Source organism: Pogoniulus pusillus, chromosome 19, assembly GCF_015220805.1.
Source record: "Pogoniulus pusillus isolate bPogPus1 chromosome 19, bPogPus1.pri, whole genome shotgun sequence".
NCBI classification, from domain to species: Eukaryota; Metazoa; Chordata; class Aves; order Piciformes; family Lybiidae; genus Pogoniulus; species Pogoniulus pusillus.
In genome coordinates, this window is record NC_087282.1 from 1553877 (window position 1) to 1578131 (window position 24255).

Sequence of the window (24255 nt, forward strand, 5' to 3'; positions counted from 1 at the left end):
TTCTCTCAAGGTCAGAGCCAAGATAAAAATCCCTCCTGGGAGTGGTTTGCCACATGATCTTCTCTGTGTTTTGAAAGGTCAGAGTCTATATGGGACGAATTTAATAAACAGATCCCAGAAGCACTCTATTCAGTTTCTGAGGACACACTGCAGGATGCTGGAGTGGGGATTGTGTTACACTGAAATACCCCTTGTTTGGAGATGGTTTGTCTTACAGCTCCCAAGGAATCATTGAGTGGTGATGTCCCTTCCCAAAGAAGAAGAAGAAGTGAAAACTGGTATTAGACATTGTTAAAAGTGGTAGCTTGGCTCTGCTTTCTCCTTTTCTGTACCAAGCCTGCCAAAAGCTTGCCAAAATGGAGGCTAACTTTGTTAACCAGCACTCCACAGCTCTGAACTCTGCAGTTCCGAGAGCGCTGCACCTTTGCAGAAACACTGCATGGTTACTTCTGCTGCCTGCAGAAAATAAGCTGGTATAAAGCTCCAAATCTCTGGGCTTTGCTGAGCTGCTGCCCTGCCTAAATAAGAATCTGTGAAACAAAGGAAGAACTGAGGCAGTGTACTTTGACATAGCTGCCAAGGTCTTTAATTGGAATGGTTTGTGTTAATTTTATGTGCATTTATTGTTTGTATTTCTCTCTTTGCCTTCTTCTGTAAGATCCTTTTAAGAAAGATGAATTGTCACCCTGGTAGCCTCTTTCTCAAGAAGCTCTTATACAAGAATACAGGAAACTACAAGAAGAGATGACCATGGAGCATACTGTGCTCAGGAAGAAAGCAAAAGAAATCCCCACAGTCGCTAGGAGCAGCAGTAATGACACAGACAGGCAGTCCCTCTGGCTCAGTCTGGACTGCAGCTGTGCGTGCTGGTTGGTGACAGGACACATCAGGCTGTTCTGGCTGCTGGGGCATGTTTGTATTTCCAGTGCACGGTGGTGAAATGAAGGTGGCACAGGGCTGTGCAGAGTCAGCCCTGGCTTTCATTCGGTGTGGATAAGATCTTTATTTCATTCGTGCTGACTGCTTCAGTATTGATCATGTCACTCATTTCAATGGAGTGGGTTGTGATTTAAGCTGTTAAAGGGAAAATCAGCCTTTGTGATGATTACAGCTGCACACTCTTTACTTTCTGGTAAACACACTAATTTTTTCTACTGTATTTGCTACTTACTTCCCCAGCATGGCTCACCACTGGCTTTGCCTTTCTGTTTGTCACAGACTGGTTTTTAGCCTACAAGTATTTGAGGGCATTTATCATATAAGCCACAGCAGGTCCCAACCTGCTATGGTAATGAGAATAAATGAAAAGAAGATAAATGACATGATGGTTCCTGTCCACATCTGATTAAGCAGAACTGTGTTATAACAAGGGCCATCCAGCCCAGTGCCTCACCAGCTCTCTGCAGTATCTAGTACAGATCCTTAGGGGGTGGAAAAATCAGAACAAAGCAAATAGAGCTTCCTCAGTGTGAGAACAGTTGGAGTCTGCAGACAATGTGGAGCATTACTTCAGAGCAGCAGAGCTTGGGCTTGGGACGGAAACCTAAAGGTAACAACTAAAATCATTTTAGAGTTGTTCTTTCAGCAGAAACTTCCCAGAGGCCCTGAACAGTTTTTATTCCATCCTTGGTGCCAGAAGCACCAATTCATTCCCACACAGGATTCAAATGCTGCAGCTGTTCCCTCAATACCTTCTACAATGCAGTTAGTTATTGCTAAACCAAAAAAATCTACAGCATGCTGTAAAGTGGAAATAGAAGACAATCTATTTAATGGCTGGATACCTCTATCAAGGCTTAAGGAAGTCATACATGAACAGTTCAGGATTTGTATTGCAAATTTCAAACAGACAGAACTTGCTTTATGACATCTGCTTCCTCTTCACAGAGGGAGAAACCTGAAATGATGCAGGAAGGGAAACCAGCAGCATGATATAGACCCAGTTTGCACCTGGAAACCCTGATTACCATGCTCTGCATTGCTCGCAATGGGAAGAGGCTGCTGCAGACTCAACTGGGCTCCTTCTCAGCTTCTATAGCAGGAACAGTAGCTAAAGATCACCCTGGGTAGGGAAATGGGAGCCATGGAAGATGTGCAATGACAGTGTTTTTTTCTAGTTGCTTAGCTTCAACATTTACTTCGACTGCTATCAAGTTGCTAGTTCACTGGGGACTTAAATATGTCAGTCTTACACATAATGAAGTATGAGAGGTTCTCTCTATTTACCCATGAAGTTCTAAAGGGTAGATAAAGTAACTTTTCATTGATGAACCTTCTCAAGTATTGCTTTCTTTTCAGTTATTTGAAGTGAGGTTTGTCTTTCTGAAGGAACTCTGGATTAGGTCTTTATGTCACCCTACTGTAACACAGAGCAGAGCATCTTATGGGGAAAAAAAAGGTACCACTGCATCTGCATTTACAAGTTCTACTCCTAATTCTTGCAACAGCTTAGGAACTTACAGTGTGCAAAAGCTGTTACACTGCATACTGAACTAACCTTACCTGGAATACCTGCTACTGCCATTTCTTTGCTATTTTTATAGTGATGTAAATGAAAAAATAAACAAACCCCAGAAGAACTTTTCTTGTATTGGAAAAAGGCATTGACTTGTGTATGTGTCATTAACTTGCATCTCCTCTTGTTTAAAAAAATCAGGATTTTGACACACAGTCACAAATCAATCACAAAATAATTCTGTTCCATTTAAAATGTAGCTTCTCTTCATTTATTAGCTGAATGTGGGTTGTACTTGGTGGAAATAAAAGCTTGGAATGCAGAATCTTGATATATTTGACAGTTTGATGCTAATTGTCAACCTTTTTCTGTTGTTGTTCTTTAATGAGTCCATATATTGTTCTGTATTGTTCCTCATCTTCCCGTAAGGGAAAACCAGAAGCAATTATAACTTAATAAGATGCTATGTGCTAAGAGTGTGTGGTGACAGATACTAAAGCCCAATATACCTATCTGATTACAAGATGCTCTTTAGATGTGGGACAAATAGCTACAAGATGGCAATGTCAAAGCAAGGAACACTTACACAATGAAATATTAATGAAAATACATTGCACTTACATCTCAATGACATCTAAATGGGGATCAGTTATCAGATCTTGAGCGTTTGCAACAAATTTCTACTCTGGAAAGGAGGGGGGGGAAAAAAAAAAGTCCCATGAACTTTAAAAATGTCAGCCAGCAGGGCTTTCAAATGCATAATTTACTATTTTGTAGGCTTCCTATAAATGGGTAATAATAAACTCCTCTCTAAAAGCAAGCTCATAAATGCTGAATCAAAAAATGTGAAGAACACCATGAAATGATAAATGCGGAGCGGGATGGTAATTTTCCTCTAAGCAGAAAATGTAGCTGTGGCGTTAAAAATATGAATGGAAATGTTGACTTTCTGCTTGTGCAGAGCAGGCAAGGAGCTGCGCTGCTGTTAGTTTCTATATTGCTACAGCAATGCAGTAGCTGCGCTGCTGGAACTGCAGCTGAAGGTTGATGGACTTCCATAAGCAATATATTTTCATAGTCTGCCTTGTTGCACTTGCCTCTCTGATACACTCTCGTACTCCTTTATTTAAACAGATGAAAAGTAGTCTGATATATTAATCAGAGGGCATAATAATTTCTCAGGGAGGTGTTTTAATCTTAATCAAAAACTGCCCCGTGTGTTATATTTTAAAAAGGCATATATTATTGAATGGTATTAATAGAACTCTGAATGGTAAAATATTTGATAGCAGCCAGGATTAGATTCTATTTTAAGCTAGTGCTGTAGGTTGAATGACAAGAAAAAAATCCCCCCCCTTTTTTTTTTTTGTCTGGATTTAATAGCAGACATTTGAAAGGGTCTGTTCTGCTGATCAGTGCTCTTCATGCTTCCTGACACTATGGTCTCTTCTTTGTAGGACACGACCTTTCTTGCTGGGTGTATTCTATTAAATCAGTAGGTGTGACTGGACCTGGGCAGACTGGTGAGTGGAACAAAACCTGATGAGTCTATCAGGTCATGAGGACTTAAATCTTTCATTTGGGTAAATTTGTCTGAGGCTATAAAACACAATTACCTGGTCCCCTGCCACAGTGGATTCAGGCTGCACGTTTCAGCTACAGTGTAAATTATTCCTTTGCCCAGATCAGAGGGGCTGAGAGGACCCTTTGGAAAGACCTCTAGATTTATAATGCAGCCATTCACAGCCTGATCACTTCTGGACGCAGTTCCAGCTGGTGGCTTAGAAATCAGTAGTGCAAGTCATACTGTGGGATATCTCTATACACCCTGAATTCAGTCAGAAGAGATTTAGGAGTCCTGCAAATGTTTCTATTCCATCATCTGGACCAGAGGTCTGAGTCCACCATCAGTAAGTTTGCAGATGACACCAAGCTAGGCGCAGGGGTGGATCTACTGGAGGGTAGGAGAGCCCTACAGAGGGACCTGGCCAGGCTGCATGGGTGGGCAGAGGCCAGTGGGGTTCTGCACTTTGGCCACAACAACTCCAAGCAGCTCTACAGGCTGGGGACAGAGTGGCTGAGAGCAGCCAGGCAGAGAGGGAGCTGAGAGTGCTGGGAGAGAGTAGCTGAAGATGAGGCAGCAGTGCCCAGGTGGGCAGCAGAGCCAATGGCATCCTGGGCTGGCTCAGGAGCAGTGTGGGCAGCAGAACAAGGGAGGTTATTCTGTCCCTGGACTCAGCACTGCTCAGGCCACACCTTGAGTGCTGTGTCTAGTTCTGGGCCCCACAATTCAAGAGAGATGTTGAGGTGCTGGAAGGTGTCTAGAGAAGGGCAGTGAAGATGGGGAGGGGCCTGAGCACAGCCCTGTGGGGAGAGGCTGAGGGAGCTGGGGGTGTGCAGCCTGCAGCAGAGGAGGCTCAGGGCAGACCTCATTGCTCTCTACAACTACCTGAAGTGAGGTTGTAGCCAGGTGGGATTGGGCTCTTCTACCAGGCACCCAGGGACAGAAGACGGGGACACAGTTGTGTCAGAGGAGGTCTAGGCTGGATGTTAGGAGGAAGTTGTTGGCAGAGAGAGTGATTGGCTTTGGAATGGGCTACCCAGAGTCGATGTCGCTGGAGGTGTTGAAGCCAAGCCTGGCTGGGGCACTTAGTGCCATGGTCTGGTTGATTGGCCAGGGCTGGGTGCTAGGTTGGGCTGGATGAGCCTGGAGCTCTCTTCCAACCTGGCTAATTCCATGATTCTAACAAGAAAAAGCAAAAAAGCTGCATATTTGATACAGGAGCATTTAGGTAAATTGCATTTATGTAGGATAAATCCAGAAGCTGTTAAACTTTTGGCAATTAGATCATTTTCTGCACATTTATACTTTGAAAATTAAGTGTTAAACCTTAGACTTTTAGTCTTCTGTTAAAGAAAGGACCTGTCTCAACTAAGGCATTGGTATAACAACGATTTAATTGGATTTCTTTTCTGTTCACATTAAAATCTTTGTCATAAGAATGAACTACAACATTGTGGAATAATAATATGGGATATATTCTCATGCAGGCTAGACAGTCTCATGGTAGACCCTGTATCAGAAGAAGACTGTTTTAGCTAAATCTTCCTTGTTTGGGAGAACGTTCTTAGAATAATCATAAGGCCCCTCCAAGTTAACGTCTCCTGTCTCTTTTTTGTTCTGGTTCAAGCATCCAGCAGCATGCCAGGAGGAAAGGGAAATTCTGTGCAGGCACAGACCAACAGATGGTTTATCTTCTACGTCATGTCAGAACCTAAGCCCCCTGTCCTAGAGAAGGCCAGAGAAGACCAAAGCAGCAAACTCTGACAAGTGACTATGAAGCAGCCCAAAAGAGCACTTGGGACCCTGGCTGGTTTCAGAAGCTGGCTTTGACGTTCTGTATGCCAGCAGCAGCACATCTGCTGCAGCAGGTTGAGGGAGGTGATCCCCTCTGCTCAGCACGGGCACGGCCTCCTCTGGAGGATTGCATCCAGCCGTGGGCTCTGCAGCACAGCAGAGACACAGGAGAGAGTCCCATGTGGGCTCTGCAGCACAGCAGAGACACAGAGACACTGGAGAGAGTCCCGTGTGGGCTCTGCAGCACAGCAGAGACACAGAGACACTGGAGAGAGTCCCATGTGGGCTCTGCAGCACAGGAGAGACACAGAGACACTGGAGAGAGTCCCGTGTGGGCTCTGCAGCACAGGAGAGACACAGAGACGCTGGAGAGAGTCCCGTGTGGGCTCTGCAGCACAGCAGAGACACAGAGACGCTGGAGAGAGTCCCGTGTGGGCTCTGCAGCACAGCAGAGACACAGAGACGCTGGAGAGAGTCCCGTGTGGGCTCTGCAGCACAGCAGAGACACAGAGACGCTGGAGAGAGTCCCGTGTGGGCTCTGCAGCACAGCAGAGACACAGAGACGCTGGAGAGAGTCCCGTGTGGGCTCTGCAGCACAGGAGAGACACAGAGACACTGGAGAGAGCCCCGTGTGGGCTCTGCAGCACAGCAGAGACACAGAGACGCTGGAGAGAGTCCCGTGTGGGCTCTGCAGCACAGGAGAGACACAGAGACACTGGAGAGAGCCCCGTGTGGGCTCTGCAGCACAGGAGAGACAGACACTGGAGAGAGTCCCGTGTGGGCTCTGCAGCACAGGAGAGACACAGAGACACTGGAGAGAGTCCCGTGTGGGCTCTGCAGCACAGCAGAGACACAGAGACACTGGAGAGAGTCCCGTGTGGGCTCTGCAGCACAGCAGAGACACAGAGACACTGGAGAGAGTCCCGTGTGGGCTCTGCAGCACAGGAGAGACAGACACTGGAGAGAGTCCCGTGTGGGCTCTGCAGCACAGGAGAGACACAGAGACGCTGGAGAGAGTCCCGTGTGGGCTCTGCAGCACAGCAGAGACACAGAGACACTGGAGAGAGTCCCGTGTGGGCTCTGCAGCACAGCAGAGACACAGAGACGCTGGAGAGAGTCCCGTGTGGGCTCTGCAGCACAGCAGAGACACAGAGACACTGGAGAGAGTCCCGTGTGGGCTCTGCAGCACAGGAGAGACAGACACTGGAGAGAGTCCCGTGTGGGCTCTGCAGCACAGGAGAGACAGACACTGGAGAGAGTCCCGTGTGGGCTCTGCAGCACAGCAGAGACACAGAGACGCTGGAGAGAGTCCCGTGTGGGCTCTGCAGCACAGCAGAGACACAGAGACGCTGGAGAGAGTCCCGTGTGGGCTCTGCAGCACAGCAGAGACACAGAGACGCTGGAGAGAGTCCCGTGTGGGCTCTGCAGCACAGGAGGACACAGAGACGCTGGAGAGAGTCCCGTGTGGGCTCTGCAGCACAGGAGAGACACAGAGACGCTGGAGAGAGTCCCGTGTGGGCTCTGCAGCACAGCAGAGACACAGAGACGCTGGAGAGAGTCCCGTGTGGGCTCTGCAGCACAGCAGAGACACTGGAGAGAGCCCCGTGTGGGCTCTGCAGCACAGCAGAGACACAGAGACGCTGGAGAGAGTCCCGTGTGGGCTCTGCAGCACAGCAGAGACACAGAGACGCTGGAGAGAGTCCCGTGTGGGCTCTGCAGCACAGCAGAGACACAGAGACGCTGGAGAGAGTCCCGTGTGGGCTCTGCAGCACAGCAGAGACACAGAGACGCTGGAGAGAGTCCCGTGTGGGCTCTGCAGCACAGCAGAGACACTGGCGAGAGCCCCGTGTGGGACAGGAGCGTCTCTCGCCTGCGCCGGGCCTGGCCAGCTTTGGGAAGGCCTGGTGGGAGTCTGTCAGGGTACGGAGGTGGCTGAGAGTGCCACGAGCAAGGAGCCAGGCTGCTTTCCCTGCTCCCCAGTGACAGGACAAGAGGCAGTGGGCACAAAAGGACACAGGAGCTTCCATCAGATCCTCAGGAAACGGTGAGTGTGCCGAGCATGGCACAGGCTGCGCAGCCTTGCAGACATTAACAAGTGGCTGGACACAGTGCTGGCCAACTGACTCTAGGCGGCCTTGGGCTGCAGGAGATGGCCTCCAGGGGTCCCTTTTAACCTCAGCTGTTCTCGGTGACATTGTCCATCTGCAGCACTGGCTAATGTGGCAGGAGACAGCGGCTCGGGTTGTCCCCAGGAGGGTTTCCTGGCACGGCCGCCTTTGTGGAGGAGCTCCCTTCCCTGGCCACAGCACCCGCTGCTCCCGGAGCCCTCAGACCACTGCCAGCTCACCTCAAGGTAAATTTCTTACTGCTTACTTAGCTTTGTGAGATGATGAGTTGCCAAATACCTCTTTCGAATGTGGCCCGAGTAAGCTTTCAGAAGGCTCCTAGACCTGCCTTTCTCCTGAAACCATTTCTGTCACAGTGGCAAGCAAAACAAAAGTGTTTGTGCAGGCATCATTCTGCTCCCCACCCCGATCCACAGTTTACCCACAGCTTAATTGATTCTGCTGGAGCGTCTGGTGCACTGCACGCAGGCAGTCAATAGGCTGATGATGGCAATCAATACAAAGTATAATAAAACAATAAACTTGGCTGAGAACAGCAGCTCTGCACTTAGGCCTTGGACTTTAACCTCTGAGCTACATTTACATCTGCCAGGCCCTCCTTGCGCAGAGCTTACTCGCCTGGCCTTGGCACGTTTCGTTTATGCTTTCCAGCTCCCCTCAGGATCTGTGTTCTGCATTGTCCTTTGCTGAGCGCCAGCAATGGCTCTGAAGTGGGAACGTTTAAGTCCCATTAGCGAGGTATCAGTGTCTAGGTGGTTTCGAGTTACAGCATAGCATCACAACTTACAGGAGATCATATCTGGGGTTGCTCCTGGTAATGTAAATTAGATCAATTAGTCTCTGCCAAACGACTCCCCAAAAATAAGTCTTGCAGGTAGACATGTGGCTCAGATTAAAGCAAAACCTTCATGCTTTCCATCCACAGAAAGCCCTGTAAAATGCAATTTACTTTAGATAATAACTTGATTATAGCAGTACCTGGGTAATTTCCTACTACCAAGAGTATTTTCATGTGCTGCAGCTATTTCAATGTAATTTATACCCTTAAAAGTATTGTGCAGCCTTTCAGCCTAGAAGGAAAGGACTGTTAGTGGTGCAGAGGTGCACAGAATGTGACAGCAACTGCTTACAAGCTTGCTTCAGCAGAGGCAATGATCAAGGAGAAGCCAGAGCTGCTGTTTTCTAGAGTAAGACATTATGCAATGCATTTTATGACATTTAAGATACTTTCTTCTGTTATTATATTGTATTCTTCGTTTTTCTTCCCCTGGCTTTCTGCTATCAGCCACATAATTGTCCCATGAGCTTTGTGAATTGAGTACCTTAGTATAATGTACAAATTACTGCCCTTGAGCTGCAGATTGAGTCTTGCAGCAAATGTAAACAACTGAATTGGTACCACTGGTTTGAAAAAGCTCTGCTAGGATTCTGCACAGCAGCATCCTTTGTATCTGTGGGTAGCTCACAATGAAGAAGGCTTTGGGGACAGTCACACAGCTGTGCTATAGGCAAGAAAAACTGAAAACAACAAGGCTGTATCTGAACTTCAGCATGCAGGAGCACTTCCCAGCTTCTGACTAAAGCTTTCAGCTGCATCCCAATATTGCTCTGGCAGAAGACCCAAGTTTAGGCCAAATTTTAGACTCAAACCCTCTGACTGTTTTCTTGGCATGAAACAGTCTCCCTAGCTGCAGGGCAAGGAGAGAAGGCTGCAGCCTCCCCAGGTGCTAATGACACCTGGGTCAGAGGGCGTGTTCAGCAGCTCTGTGCCTCTTCAAATGCAGCTGGGCTCAGCTCTGCTCCTAGACACATGGACCTGCAATGGCGAGGGAGCAACGTGTAAAGGTGAGTGAAGCTCTTTTATTTCCAGACTGATATGTGCATGAGGGAAAGTCACCTAATCTCTAGCAAGATCCCCTGGAGCTTTGGATGCCAGTAATTACTGACTGTGGTGTGGTACAGCTGTAGTTTTACTGCATCATTAGAAGAACACCTTCTACACCGGTGCTTCCAGAGTCATCTCCAGTCAGGTTCCAGGGTGTTTGTGCTGTGCACTAGGAGATGTGGCAATGTGGTGAAGTGCTGCTGACTGGAAAGGGGGAAGCCTTCCTGGAGGTGTTCAAGGCCAGGTTGCATGAGGACTTGAGTAATGTGGTCTCCTGGAAGGAGTCTCTGCCCGTGGTGGGGGGTGGAAATAGACAATGCTTAAGGTCCCGTTCAACCTAAGCCATTCTACGGCTTGTGTATCTTGAGGTATTTTTATTCTCATGTTGGTTGCAGGCAGGTTAGCACTCAGTACGTGGGGGTTTATCTCCTTGGAGTGTGTAGATGGAGAGCAGGTTGTGTTAAAGTAACTCACCTGTGCAGAGTTCGCCTCTTAAGCAGTCTACGGTGCCTCAGCCCTCACAGTGTGGGCATGTCTACATGTGTGTATAAACACACCTGCAGGTAGCAGGAGTCACTTCTCATTGAAGTGAGCCAGATCTTAGATGAGAACTGGTGCCCAGAAAGTAATGGACACAAATACTGCATGAATGGAATGTGAAGGAAAAAAGGAGAAGACAGCAAGTTGTGTGGAAAAGGTTTTAGCTGGGCTGTATCACAATGGCTTATATTGGCTTTGCTTGAAATACATGAGCTTCATATAGCTGTGGTGGCAGAAATGGCCATGTTTGATACTCACTATATCTTTCTAAGTGTGTTATTCATTGTACCAAAAGTGATATAAACAAATCCTGCTCTGCAGGCTGCTGTTTACTCTCTAAGTGACATTTTAAGACCAAACCTCCCTTCCTTGACATACCACAGTGACAAATTACAGCTAATACTTCTACATCCAATAGGAACACGGGAAGGGAACATAGCAGTGCTAAGGATTTATGCAGCATAGAGGCATGTGGCATAGGTAACTGTCTGGCATTTTTAGTGCCCTGCCTTGATTTGAGACAGCTTTGGTGATATGTAACCTTTGTTCTTGACTTGTTTGAAGATGGGATTTTTTGTTTGTTTGTTTACTGCTGCTTTTTGAGTTGCAAACTCAGGAAAGCCTCCAGTGATGTCTGTATAGCAAATCATATGATCTTCATGCAGTCACAAACATGCCTCAGTAAAGAAAATCATAAACCAGCAATGAAAATCTGAATGGGAAAAAGATGCTAAATGATAGTTCATCATACCCACCTATGCTTCTTTAAAAGCCATCAATATTCTGTATGTTCAACAGAACACTCTTCCACTGTGGTCCTCTTACACTGCCTCTCAAAGGCATTCAGGTGTGGCCCATCATCAACATCTGTTCTTCATCCCACCAGAAAAACAAAGGAAAAATGTGAGTCTTAGGTCTTTTTTGTTTGAAAAGCCAAAAAAAAAAGCAACCCTAACCCAACAATGTGGATTAACTCAAGTGCAGCCTTTGTGATCATCCTCTCAGGTGCAGCTGAGGAGGGTTCTGATAATAGTTCCATTAAGATTATCTGGGGTATTTGCAGCAAAATGCCCCACTACATTTGAGGAGTGAAGAGCATCAAATTGTGATAGGACAAAAGCAAGTTTCACTCAGAGCTGTACTGGCTTATTTCTCTGGCTTCCTCCAGCACCTCTGTCTTCAAACAAATAAGGAAAAAACAGACTTTTAATGCTATACTTCTGTCTTAAGTTACATTTTGATCAGTGTGTGTTCACTGTCCCTCAGAAATGAATAGATTAGTGTCAGCAGGCAGCATCCTGTGTCTGCAGACAAAGGCAGGCTGTTGAAGCCTGAATCAGCCATGACGTGTGAGAGAGGATTTTGATAGTTTTTTAAGTTTTACTTAGACTTTTGAGGATTTCCTTTCGTCTTTTGATAGCTAATTGATTTCTGTTAGTCAGAAGGCTCCTCTTTAGTGTTTCTCTGTTGGTTTGTGATCATCTAGTCACCTTTGTCCTGCCTGGCTAACATTTTTGGTTTGGTTTTCTTGTTGGGTGGGAGGTTTGGGGTGGTTTTTGTTTGTTTCAGCATTTATATTTGATTGGTTTGGTTTTTTTGATGGTGGTGGTGGTTTGGATTTTGGGGCTGGCTTGTTTGGTTGGATTTTTCCTTCTCAATTGGAAAGCTAAAGGGAATTTACCTTATCTGAAATGAGTAATGTGGCATCCTGGTTCTAAACTGATAAACAGTTCCTTTCATAATACCAGTACTTGCAGTTGGTGATGGTGGATGCTTTCCTGGCTTCTCTCCAGTAGCATGATTAAGATGTATTTATTTGTGCTTGTAGATGTTATCCCTTTAAAAACAAAAGGAGAGATAAAAAAAGGTAAATACTATCTATCAAACTCAGTTTTAACTTCATTACTGGACAAATCTCATGTTAGGTGTCCTCAGAGATGATGTTATCTACTCCATAACTGTAGAAAGACTTCCCACAGTTCAGTGTTTCCCACTGATGATGAGTTCATGAAGCTAGCATGTCAGTTATCAAATGGCCATGCCAGCATTCCTGAATTAAAATGGTTTTCTGTGATTTGCTTAATGTGAGATGGAAAGGCCATTCAGAAAAGGAACACCTCAACTTCCCTGGAAGTTTTTAAGGCCAGGCTGGCTGTGGCTCTGATCTACTGTGAGATGCCCTTGCCCATGGCAGGGAGGGTGGAACTGGATGATCTTTGAGGTCTCTTCCAATGCTGACAGTGATTTTGTGATGTTTCAAACAGTCCTGCTTCTTATGATAAGTTTTGAGATTACTTTGCCTGTCTTCACCTGCCTGGCCCAAACCAACCAGCAACACCCATATGGGAGGTTATTCTTCCCCTGTACTCAGCACTGATAAGGCCACACGTTGAGTACTGTGTTCAGTTCTGGGCTCCTCAATTCAAGAGAGATGTTGAGGTGCTGGAAGGTGTCCAGAAAAGGGCAATAAGGCTGGAGAGAGGCCTGGAGCACAGCCCTGTGAGGAGAGGCTGAGAGAGCAGGGAATGTGCAGCCTGCAGAAGAGGAGGCTCAGGGCAGAGCTCATTGCTCTCTACAACGACCTGAAGGGAGGTTGTAGCCAGGTGGGGTTGGGCTCTTCTACCCAGGCAAGCAGCAACAGAACAAGGGGACACAGCCTCCAGTTGTGCCGGGTGGGTCTAGGCTGGATGTTAGGAGGAAGTTGTTGTCAGAGAGAGTGATTGGCATTGGAATGGGCTGCCCAGGGAGGTGGTGGAGTCGCCGTGCCTGGAGGTGTTGAAGCCAAGCCTGGCTGGGGCACTTAGAGCCATGGTCTGGTTGATTGGCTAGGGCTGGGTGCTAGGTTGGGCTGGATGAGCTTGGAGGTCTTTTCCAACCTGGTTGATTCTGTGAAAAGAACAGATACAACATGAGTAACTCTCCTCATTAAAATTAACCTGTAGCTGAAGATACTGGAAAAGGTAATTAAAATCTGTTTCTGCTTCCAATTCCTGCCCAGATATGCAGGCTGATTCAGCAAGAAGACTTTTTCATGTTTGACAAGCTATTTTAGGAGATAAGAATGACGATGAGGTTTTCTGTGGACAGGAATCACAATCAAGTATTTAAATCTTTTCTAACATGGCATTGCCCTAGAACAGTTACCTGCTTTTTCACTTGTAACAGTTCTTTTTCTTTTTCCCTGTTCCTGCATTCATAAAGACAGGAAAGCCATCTCTTTAATGAATGATATGTTTGAAAACACAAAGTGTGGTGTGCTTTTTGTAGTGCTTTACAGCTAACCTGTTATTTGAATGTCTGACAGCTCTCTATGCCTGGCAAATGGTGCATCAGATTAGAAGGAAGCTTTGGGTAGTCAAAACATTTTCTTAAATTTTGGGTGAGTAGTTATTTTTGAGGCTGGAAGTAAATAAATGAATACATAACACGGAAGATAAATCAGGAAGTAAACCTTCTCTTTTCCTGTTGTTTCCACTGGCCTCATCTTGTTTAAGTTCCTGTGGGGACTTTCTGTAACCTTTTTACTCCTGGCTTATTTTTCAGGAAGTTGCTAAGTGTATGGTAAACAACACTGAGCATCCTCATGCAGTTTGAGAAAGGCCGTTTTGCACACCAGGTGTTGCTAACACAACTTTGACCTCTGCTTAGAAATATTTTTCCAACAAACATCTATAGCTGTGTAAATATTTTGCAGTGAAAATGAATTTGTGCTCCTCCCCAGTGCTGAGAGCCTGTTTCTATCCCAGGGAAATGACATCTTACGATGATATCCTGTTTTAAGTTCTAAATAACTTTGTCCACGTTGTAACTCTGTTACTTCAGTGTAAGGCAGAGGATATTTGGTGTCACATTGCATCAAAATAAAGGGAGGGGCTAATCTGCAGAGTTTACCTCAGTGAACTTCTGGATGTGTCTAATTTGTAGCTGTATTCTCAGAAATATTTGCTCTGACTTTGCCATGAGCTACCAGTCAGAGGGTAAAGGCTCCACCCTTACAAGGTTGACCTTTTTCTTGTGCAGAGGATCGGCTGAGCACCCTCCCCAAGGAAAGGTCTCTTTGCAATTCAGGCACTGAGATGACTTCACTTTTTGCAGTACTGCCTGCTGCTTGCACTGCTCAGAGTGGCTGAAGGATGCTGCAGACTAAGTAGAATCCCTGTGCTCGTGGTGAGGACTGTACCCTCTTACTGACTGTTCTAGATCACTGGACACATTAGCACGTCATATTTGTTGCTGCACTGCTTTTAATTTTCAATTTCTTGTATTGAAGGCATGAATGTCACTATGAGTCTTTAAAGCAAAAACCCTCAGCTTCAGAGGTTTTGGATTAGCCAATCTCTCTCTCACAAACTGCCAGTTAGATGTTGATTTCATTCCTTGCATCATTTTAGCTTTGGTAGAGTTGCTCAGTTAAGAGTAAGAAATGAGAAACTGATGGGAAGTCAGACTAAGAACTTCCAGTGATTGGCACTGGGACACAAGATACTTGGGCACTTCTCTTCACAGCTTAATGAGCAGGAAGCAGCACAGAATCGCTTTCTGCACATCAAGCACTGTTACGGTAATGCTTTCTGTGGATCGCACATTAAAGCTTCTGGAAGTGTTTTATTATTGAAACTAGTTTGCAACTTTGCTCACATTTAAGAAGAATTAGAGTTCAGAAATTCAGAACGAAGCAAAAGCTCTGAGGTTTTTCTAAAAGTACTCAGAAGAATCTTCAATTAAGGTGAAAACTCCTTCATGTGAATCTCCTTTTGAAGCTGAATATGCTTTCGGTCATTGAAGATTCCCAGCACTTTGAAGCACCTGACCATGCTGATTACTCTTGAAGATGTTGGCTAAACAAACCTGCACAAGACATCACTTTGACAAGAGACAGTGTTAGCTTGAGTGATTTGCTCCCCTCTCCCTGGGTTTGTCCATCGTTACGTCCTCATTAAGTAATAATTGTCATTGATTGGCAGGCTTGTGTATGGATGATGGTAGAAGAAACAGAACTATTAAACCTCCTCTGGGCAGAACAAGTGCCACAACCAATAAGGTAGATTAATGAGGCAAAATAAACTACAGATAGCTACATTGTGTACCCACTTTTCATTTTATTTATGATTAGAGGCAGGTGTATGATATCTTGGGTCTTCAAAAATACAAGTGTAACTGCATGAAATAGAGCCATGGGCGAGTGCTTTGCTGTTCAAGTTCTTCCACCCTCAGCAGCAGCTGGTCATAACCTACTACAATAATTAAATTGGGGTTTTGTGGGTTTCAGATGGGTTTCATAAGTAGTGTGCAAATTGGTTAAGTAACAGGTCAAGAGTTCAGCACAAAAACATTTAAAGTCAAATCAAGTTTCTAATGAATCACTTGTGAGTAAAGCCCTGTAGATATAAATACTTAAGAGATCAGAAAGGCCTAATTCTGCATCATTTAGGGGCAGTTATAAATTTGTGATCTTCTAAATTATGCTTTAAAAAAATATTATTGTACACATTTATTTTCAGAATCTTCTCATTTGATTAGCTAATGTCCCATCAGGTGACTTTGCTGTAAACCCTCCTAAAGAGTTGTGTGTCTCTAGAGATAAGATGCTGTTGCTAACAAAATATATTCCTCTTTAGGCATATTGGTGCCCATAGTTCTAGAGAGCGAAACAGCTTTGCCTGCTTTCTCAAGTAGGGCTCTAATTGCCACCTAGAATCTTCACTTTGGTAGCATCTCTCAGCTGTACATTCAAGTCTAAATGGAACTACTGAACATTTTTCACTCACAGAACATCTATTTCTTTCTGATTTCTAGTTGCTGCCTTTTTTTCCCCCCTTTGTCTTTAATTGTTAAGTTCCCTTAGCTTACTGTGCTTTGCAGTATCTTGAAACCAGGTTTGCATTGCTATTACTCTGGGGCCGAATTGTCATTAGTCATCTAACAAACTTGAGTGTTTTGAGCATAGATTATTTCTCCTTTTCATTGTGGTCCCAGGCCTCCTCCAATCAATCTTTTAATAAAAAGGAAATGCCTTTTGTTGATTTTTACGGACTGAAAGGTCAGGACAACACTTAATGAGAACAAAAGAAGGAGCAAAAACAGCATGAAAAATCCTTTGGGGAAATGGGAAATGGTTAATTAAGTGTACTGATTGCAGTAATTTTTTTTAGTTTCAGAAAGCATTGTCCTGTGTTAGTGCTTTAAAAACGCAGCTTTAATTATTATGCTAGGTAAGAAAACTACCTTAGGGGAGGTTCTGCCAGTGCTTTCCCATTGATTGCTGCAGAAATCTAATACTGCAGTATTTTCTCTGCCACTGCTGCCAGGGCTGGCTCAGAATATCTACTGTAACTGCTTATAATTCAGAAGCAGTATGAACTCTGAAGCAAAAGTTTCCAGTCTGCATCTCAATCCAAAACCAGTGCTGATGAAAAGCTGGATAATTATTCTCAAGCTATAAGCATGGCAAATAATACTAAAACAAACGGAGGGGAAAAAAGAAGTTTCAGTCTTTGAAGACAATCCTAGGGCTAGATTTAATCACTTCTAAAAAAAGGCAAATCCACTGATGTCCCTTGTATCCCACCTAGAAAAGGAGCTTAGGCCAACCAGCCCTCATCTGAACATGAGATGAATAAGAGAAAAGAGAGCAAAATTACCTGCAGAAACTCTGATTTGCTTCATAGCTCCTAAAACATTAGCCTGGGCCTGCAGTGAGTTACAATAGGTTTTTGTTGTTTGTAAGGGTTAATCACACACCCACACACACTCTTTCCTTTCAGAGACCCAGCTACACCAGAATTTCAGGGCAACTAGAAGAGAGCATCACATCATTGACGATGACACAGGAAGCACATCACTGTCTTGCATATGGAAGAAACAGAAGGGCTTTGAAATCAGAGAGATTTAGGCTGTAGAAGGGAATATTCAAGGTGTGGAACTCAGATAGCTCTTTGCTTATTAACTTGGGAGATTGCTGGGTGAAACCAAGCAATCTCCCAAGTAACTGTGCCAGTAGGACAGACTAGATTCAGAAAATCACAGAACAGCTCAGCTTGGAAAGGATCTCAGAGATCATCTGCACCCCATCATGGGCAGGGACACCCTCAACACCTCTCAGCTAAATTTGGTGGCTCCGGGCCTCATCCAACCTGGACTTGTATACTCCCAAAAAGACCATAACTTGGATATGTTCCTTCCATCGTTAACTCAGCTTTCAAGAGGACATGAAATGTGTTTTGTTTAATGAATTGTAGCCTGTTCTCTCTTGGAGAAACAAGAGGGATAACCTTATCTGTAAATATTGGGAGATAAATTGGCTTCTCATCTGGTGTGAAGATCCGAGTTTGCAATTAGCTATAAAATATTTGTTCTTGTCACAGCTGTTATTAAACTATACAGTTTTCTAATATAAGGACAGAGGTATTAAATTATGGATATGTGTAAGTGGTAGCTCAGTCATTTTTGAGATGAATGAATCTCTCATGCAGGAGAAAGGATAAGGGAATGCTGTCAAAATTTCCTGGGGAAGGGGAAGATAGAATAGTGTCTGCCTTGAGTGTATAAACTTCAGGTAAGAATATTGGAAGTTTCAAAGTTATTTTTGTTTTTTTCCCAAGCATTTGACTACTAAGTTAGAAACTAAACACTGCTTGGAGTTACTTAAGTTCCAGTATCTGCATCATTTGGGTCTCCTGGCATGACCACCAAAATACTGTTCCTTGATTGGAATGAGCAAAGAGTTTGTAAACTCAGCTTCCCTGGATGTGGTTACTTCCAAACACACATCCAGTGTTTTACAGAAGGCAGAAAAGCTCCCGTTGTTTTCAGATTCAATGAAGAACCTTAACTAAGTACTGGTGAGTCTTACACTGACCTTTACTAGCAGAGCTGCTTATAAAATCGGCCAACTTCAACACTTTTTCCCATTCCTGGAAACTGAGCAGCCCAAAAGGGCAGTGCAGTAATTGCCCACTTCTGTGTCTGGGTTAGGCTTTTAGCTGCTCGTCGGCTTGGGACAGCTCAGGACTCTTTTTCTGCCTAGATTTTTGCCTCAAACAGCAAATACTGAATTATCCTGAAGGGGCAATTAATAACATATTCAGGTCCACTACAATGTTGTGCTTGGTGTTCGATTGTACCTCGTGTGGAGAGCTGTTTTAAACTCAAATCTTTCCCTTTCCTGTGGAAGTTTAAACATTTAAATGTATGTGGACAGAATAAAGCACAATTAAACAAATTATTTGGCAATAGCCTGCATCAGAAGAGCAGCTGCAGGTGACCTGGTGACTTGTGGCTCACACATTGGTCTCTACTCCCAGGCAACCAGCAACAAGGGGACACAGTCTCAAGTTGTGCCAGGGCAGGTTCAAGCTGTATGTTAGGAGGAAATTCTTCCGAGAGAGTGATTGGCATTGGAATGGGCTGCCCAGGGAGGTGGTGGAGTCGCCGTGCCTGGAGGTGTTCAAGCAAAGCCTGGATGAGGCACTTGGTGTCATGGTCTAGTCAACTGGACAGGGCTGGATGCTAGGTTGGGCTGGATGAGCTTGGAGGTCTCTTCCAGCTTGGTTGATTCTGTGAGGAGGCAGCAAGAGCTTGCAGGGCTTTTCAATAGGACTTTTAAAAGCACCTTCATAATTTCAGCACACACAGAGTTATTGTTTTTCTATTATTTATACCTGAAAATATTACTCTAACAGCATCATGCATATTAATGACCTCTTGTATGATTTTTATTTGTAATTGAGAATAGATTTTCTGTTTGGATTCATATTTAATACAGAACCAAACTTCTCTGATTTAAAGGCAATGAAAAATTATTACTTGCTGCTTATTTATTGTAGCAGCTCTTCCTGCCACCTGAGCCATCACATGGTGTGGCTTCCAAAGGTGGAAGGTTCTTGCTCTACAGGACATGCGGAGAGGAAGAAAAAAAATGACAAAGTCACAACTTGTAGCTAGAGAAAAGAGACACAGAGGTCAGTGGCTTTTGGGAAAATGTTAAATTACTTTTGCAGAAGCTGAGCCCCATCTTCCTGAAAGTCTGGCCACAACTGTTGCTGCCAGCCCAACCTTTTCATTCTCATCTGTCCTCGGAACAGGAAAATGCTCTCTCAGAGCTGGCAAAGGTGGTGTAAGGTTTATATCTGTGAGGAAATGGTGGTGTTAGAATTGATGTGACCACAGTTAACCTGCTGCTGTTTCAGGGTTAGATTCTATTACTTTGCCTTCCCTTTTTTAATTTATAGATTTCATTTGCTGTCACACTTTCAGCAAACCATTTGCACAAATACATTCACTCTATAACTCAGAATTAAAAGAGTCCCCGAAACTGAACTTGACTTGATCACAGCAAAACTGACTGGCAGGTGAAAAGATCAGGGTGAGAATCTCCTAAATCCAGAGCCCAATTCCTCTTTGCCATCCTGCTTAGGGCAGTAGGCAGTTCTTCCCATAGATGATTCTCATTCAGTGCATGCACGTCTTTAAAACTGGGCTTTGATTCACATAAAGAAATGCCATTCACTGATGAAATGCCAGAGCTCTACACTGCAAGGACTTTTCATGGGAGCTAAATGTAGCTGATTTTAGTTTTGGTTGGTTGGGTTTGTGTTTTTGTGGTGTTTTTTTGTTTGGTTTTGTGGGGTTGTTTTTTGTTTTTTTTTTTTTCAAATAAACACAATACTTGAAGGCACTACAGGAGGGCTGCAGAGGGACTTCTCATTAAGCATGTGTAGGAACAGTACAGGGGGAATGGTTTCAAGCTAAGGGTGAGTAGGTTTATACTAGATCTTAGGAAGAAGTTCTTCAGTATGAGGATGATGAGACCCTGGAATAAACTACCCAGGGAGTTTGTGGCTGCCTCCTCCCTCGAGGTGTTAAAGACCAGGTTGGATGAGGCCTTGAACAGCTGAATCTAGTTGAGAGATATCCCTGCCTGTGATGGGGAGGTTGGAGAATGTGCTAGTTTGAAGCAAGCTGGAATGTTTTGGTAGCAGAACTAGATAACAGGCAGTGAAATGAAAACAATTGATGTCAACTTCTCTCACAGTCTCGCTGAGAGCTCTGGGAAGAAGAAAGACTCTTTCTCCATTTTGTTTCTCACTCTTGCTTTTGCCTTAGCCCTGGTCACATCTCATTAACCCTGCTCCTACTAACCTTGCTCCCTAACCTCTTGGCTGCACCTCTCTTCTTCCTGAGGACTGGGGTAAGGTTGAGAGGGACCGGGGGGAGGTGTTGGGGTGGTTTGAGAGCCCCTCCTGGGGACTCGGGTTTCTGGGAGGGGAGTTGTGCTTCTGTATTGTTTATCCTTTGTATATTTCTGTATATAATTGTATATAACTGTATATATTGTAAATAGCTGCTTGTAAATTCTGCTAGCTGTAAATAAATTGCTTCATCTATATTCCCAGGGCCCATCTGAGTTAGCTGGGGCAAATACAAAAGTGTGGGGGGGCGGGGTAACCCCCAAACCATCACAGAGAAGATGAGCTCTGAGCTCCCTTCCAACCTGAGCCGTTCTATAAAGATTACTGCATGTGCCTGAAAAAGACCTCTCCTCAAATTACCATAAGGCCTTCGAAGTTTGGATTGCTGTTGGGAAATGATCCATACATTGCCACACTACACTGTTAAGAACATGAGCTCAATCACCCTCATGCCAAAGGAAATGTCACTTCCCTTTCCTTTTAAAGGTATTGCTACTATTGAAGCTATTATCAGGATGCTGTTGCAGTCTTTTCTCCAGCACCTCTTAAAATTGAAATATAGGGGTATCCCCTAAATCTGTGCATTAATAAAAACACTAATTAGTATAAAGTTAGTTCATCTTACTACGTTTCTTCATTTTTTTTTTCACTTCTGTGCCAACAGTTAATGGGAAAATTGAAAAATTAAGGAAATAATAGGAAATTAATAGGATATAGTGGAAGTTGATTAATTATGAGTTGTGGCTTCTGCTCTCCTCTCTTCAGCAGAAAGGCATCCAGCTTCTCCCATGTTCTCATTCCGATGATAAGTTTTGCTCCATATGCACTAACTGCATGAATCCAGCTGGTTCCAAGCTGTGCCCACTAACTGGGCAGCCAATTCCATGTGACCATTAGTAGGAGAGCAGATAGAAACAGCACAGATTACCACCAAGGACACACTGCAGCTTATTCCTGCACTTGGGTGTTCCAACTTGCTAACATGTGGTTGTTTGCACAATGCCCAGGCAGGACCAGGCTTTGCTCATAGCATTGACCTGATGCAGTTCTCTGGGCTTTCTGCAAAGATCACCAGTCAGTGAAGCTGTGGTGCCTGTCAGGGTTTTGATGGCCTTAATTCTGTGCTGCCAAACATACAAGTATAATCCTTATCAATACTGATGATTTCATTCAGTCTCTGGGATTTCTCGTATGAAGTTTTGCTTCTGTACATGCTGGGAAGTATTTTTGTCTCCACAGCCTTGAGCAGATCAGTTCTTACCTTAGCTCTAAGCCACACAGGGATTTAAAAACTTAGACTCCTCTGTCCTTACCACACTGAATGTTTTATGTATTGCATTAAGTATTCAGGAGAACAGGGAATAGAATTTATATCTATTCCTCCCCAGGGGAATGCCATAACCATTGGCTATTGGGTCACTTTAGCAGTGTATTTCTTGCCTAGGTTGCACTTAATTGTTTGGGGAAAGATCCAGTGTGAAGGACTGAGAGCAGCTCCACTGATCTCCCCTCTGATAATGTTTTCTGAGAAATAGGGACAAATGGAAGGACAGCCTGCTCTGCCAGGGCAAGGCAGACTCCTGGGCTTTTGAGATGGTTTCCCAGCTGGTTGGGGGGACTTGGTTGTCTGGTTTTGGTTTGGTTGCCTTTTTTTCCTTTTCTTTTCCTGTGTGTGTGTGTGTTTTGGCTGTGTGTTGTGTTTTGTAGCATGTACGTGCCTAGATGTCATCATAAATACCAAAGTTTCTTTAATGTATTTATGATTGCATTAAATAGCATGTAGTTAAACAATGAATAAAACAGGTAGAGAAACAAACACAAAGTGTACTAACCCTGAAGTCTTAATAACTGTCTAAACATAGTATTGTGATATTTCACTCTGAAATCAGTTAAGGATATATTTTGTTTTTTTTTAATCATTATGTCTACAGTATGTTTGTTTTATCTGTGAACTAATAAGGCTATACTATTTTCATCTTTGTTTTTTGGAGTCATTGTCAAATGGCTGCATGTGGCTTTGCTAGGAAATCAGTTAATACTTCTGTCCTATTCCTCCTTTGCAGCTCTAGCTTGGAAAATGTCTGTGTGCTCTGCAACTGCAGAGGTAACCTTCAGTGGAAACAGACTGTGACAGCTTGAGTATTGATTTTAAAAATAAATTGGGAAGATGATGATAATGAAGGTTAGTTTACTATTGTCAGGGTCCTTCATAGATATGTGACAAAACAAGTTGAAGTCACATCACAGAAAAATCCAGTGGAGAGCCTCACTGCAATTTCCATGGATGTGCTATGATTTCATCCTACAGCTGCATTCACAAAACACCCGAGCCGTGACACTAATGGTTGCATCCTCTGCCCTGTCAGGCTAATGTCTGTCTTAATGATTTTCCCCTCCCTCTGACCACTGCTCTGCAAAGAATAGAGAGATCACATTTTCTCAAATAGGGCTAGTTGTAAAAGAATGAAATTGCAGCCAAGATTTGTTAATGCATTTTTTGTTGTTATTACCTGCCATATATCCCTTCTAGTGACTACCACGAATGCCCTTGTGTGTTCTGTAATAAGACCATCTTTTAGTTACACATAAAATGTGTTAATGCATTTATTCACCAGCCACGTATTTTGGCAGCTAACATCCATGCCCTTTCACTGCTGTATTACATACTTCATGTTCAGAGTTTCTTTTTCTTAGAGCTCAGGTCCTAATCTGTCAGATGGTGGTGGGGAGGAACCAAACTGAAAAACAAAACCAAAAGAAACTAACTAAATAAGAATTACACTTTGAACTTGTGCTCTTTGTGAAGTGTGTGTGCTGCACATGGAGGCAACTGACAGCCTGCCTCAGAAAAGGCCAAAGCCAGCATAAACTCCCAGATAAAAATGTCTATCACATTCGGCTCAGGTGGTCATTTGAGATGAAGAGGGAAACTACATCAGCATAGCAGTGTGAGGAAGGCCACCTGCGGTTTGTGTGGCTGCACTGTGCTGATTGAGACGCTGGGGAGCTGAAAGTCATTCAGACACAAACACTGAGATTGATCAATTAAATATAAACCGTTCAAACAAATGCAAGGAAGACAAAGCTTTACCTGCCTAGATTCACATTTTGCTCTCTGTTTTCTCCCTGACTGCTTCTCTTTATTGCAAAGAATAAGCACTTTGGAAAACTTGGAGCTGGCCAAATATTTGGGGAGCATTTTCCTGTTGGAATTTGTGCTGCTGCCTGTCAGCTGTACAGAAAAAGCACTAAAACAAAATGGACTTGTATCTAGTCTGATGCTTTATTTAATACTGCAGCTGAAGGGGCTAGGGAAGTATTAACAAATTACATAGCATTTGGCAGTTGATGGGACTAATACATCATTAAAACCAGTCAGACTATTTTCCATGCATTCATTGTCCTAATAATATGACTAACTCCATATTTGCATCACTTTTATTACTGGCTTACATTTCAGAAATGTGAAAACATGTTTCAGGCTTATTCTCACATTTCAGAAATGTCTAAGCATTGTGTAACAGATATTGTATGTAATTATTATTTATGGAAAGTGGAAGCAGTCCCTAATAGAGATGTGGAAAGGACTGAGATAATTTTGGCAAAACAATCTTCATTTTAAAAAACACATTTTTGAAAGTGTTTTGCATGCCATAAACCAATGTAATTCTTCTGTGTATGAACTAAACGACTGCTCTTCT

At 44.0% G+C, this 24255-nt stretch overlaps 2 long non-coding RNA genes across 6 annotated transcripts in view; both read left to right on the forward strand.

Annotated features, from left to right (window-relative positions):
- Positions 1–5797, forward strand: part of LOC135183759 (uncharacterized) — a 120941-nt gene extending 115144 nt beyond the window's left edge. For 3 of the 5 annotated variants that reach the window (XR_010305708.1, XR_010305709.1, XR_010305707.1), the window contains one exon: positions 659–2780. This is a non-coding gene — a long non-coding RNA (uncharacterized LOC135183759). Of the gene's footprint in view, positions 1–658; positions 2781–3912; positions 3979–5646 lie in introns of those variants that run through there. The other 2 variants (XR_010305710.1, XR_010305712.1) reach the window with 2 other exon arrangements.
- A 3954-nt stretch (positions 5798–9751) lies between these two features.
- LOC135183763 (uncharacterized) lies at positions 9752–15443 on the forward strand. Its single transcript, XR_010305714.1, has 2 exons — positions 9752–9784; positions 14385–15443. It is a non-coding gene; the product is annotated as an uncharacterized LOC135183763 (long non-coding RNA).
- Positions 15444–24255: the final 8812 nt, after the last annotated feature.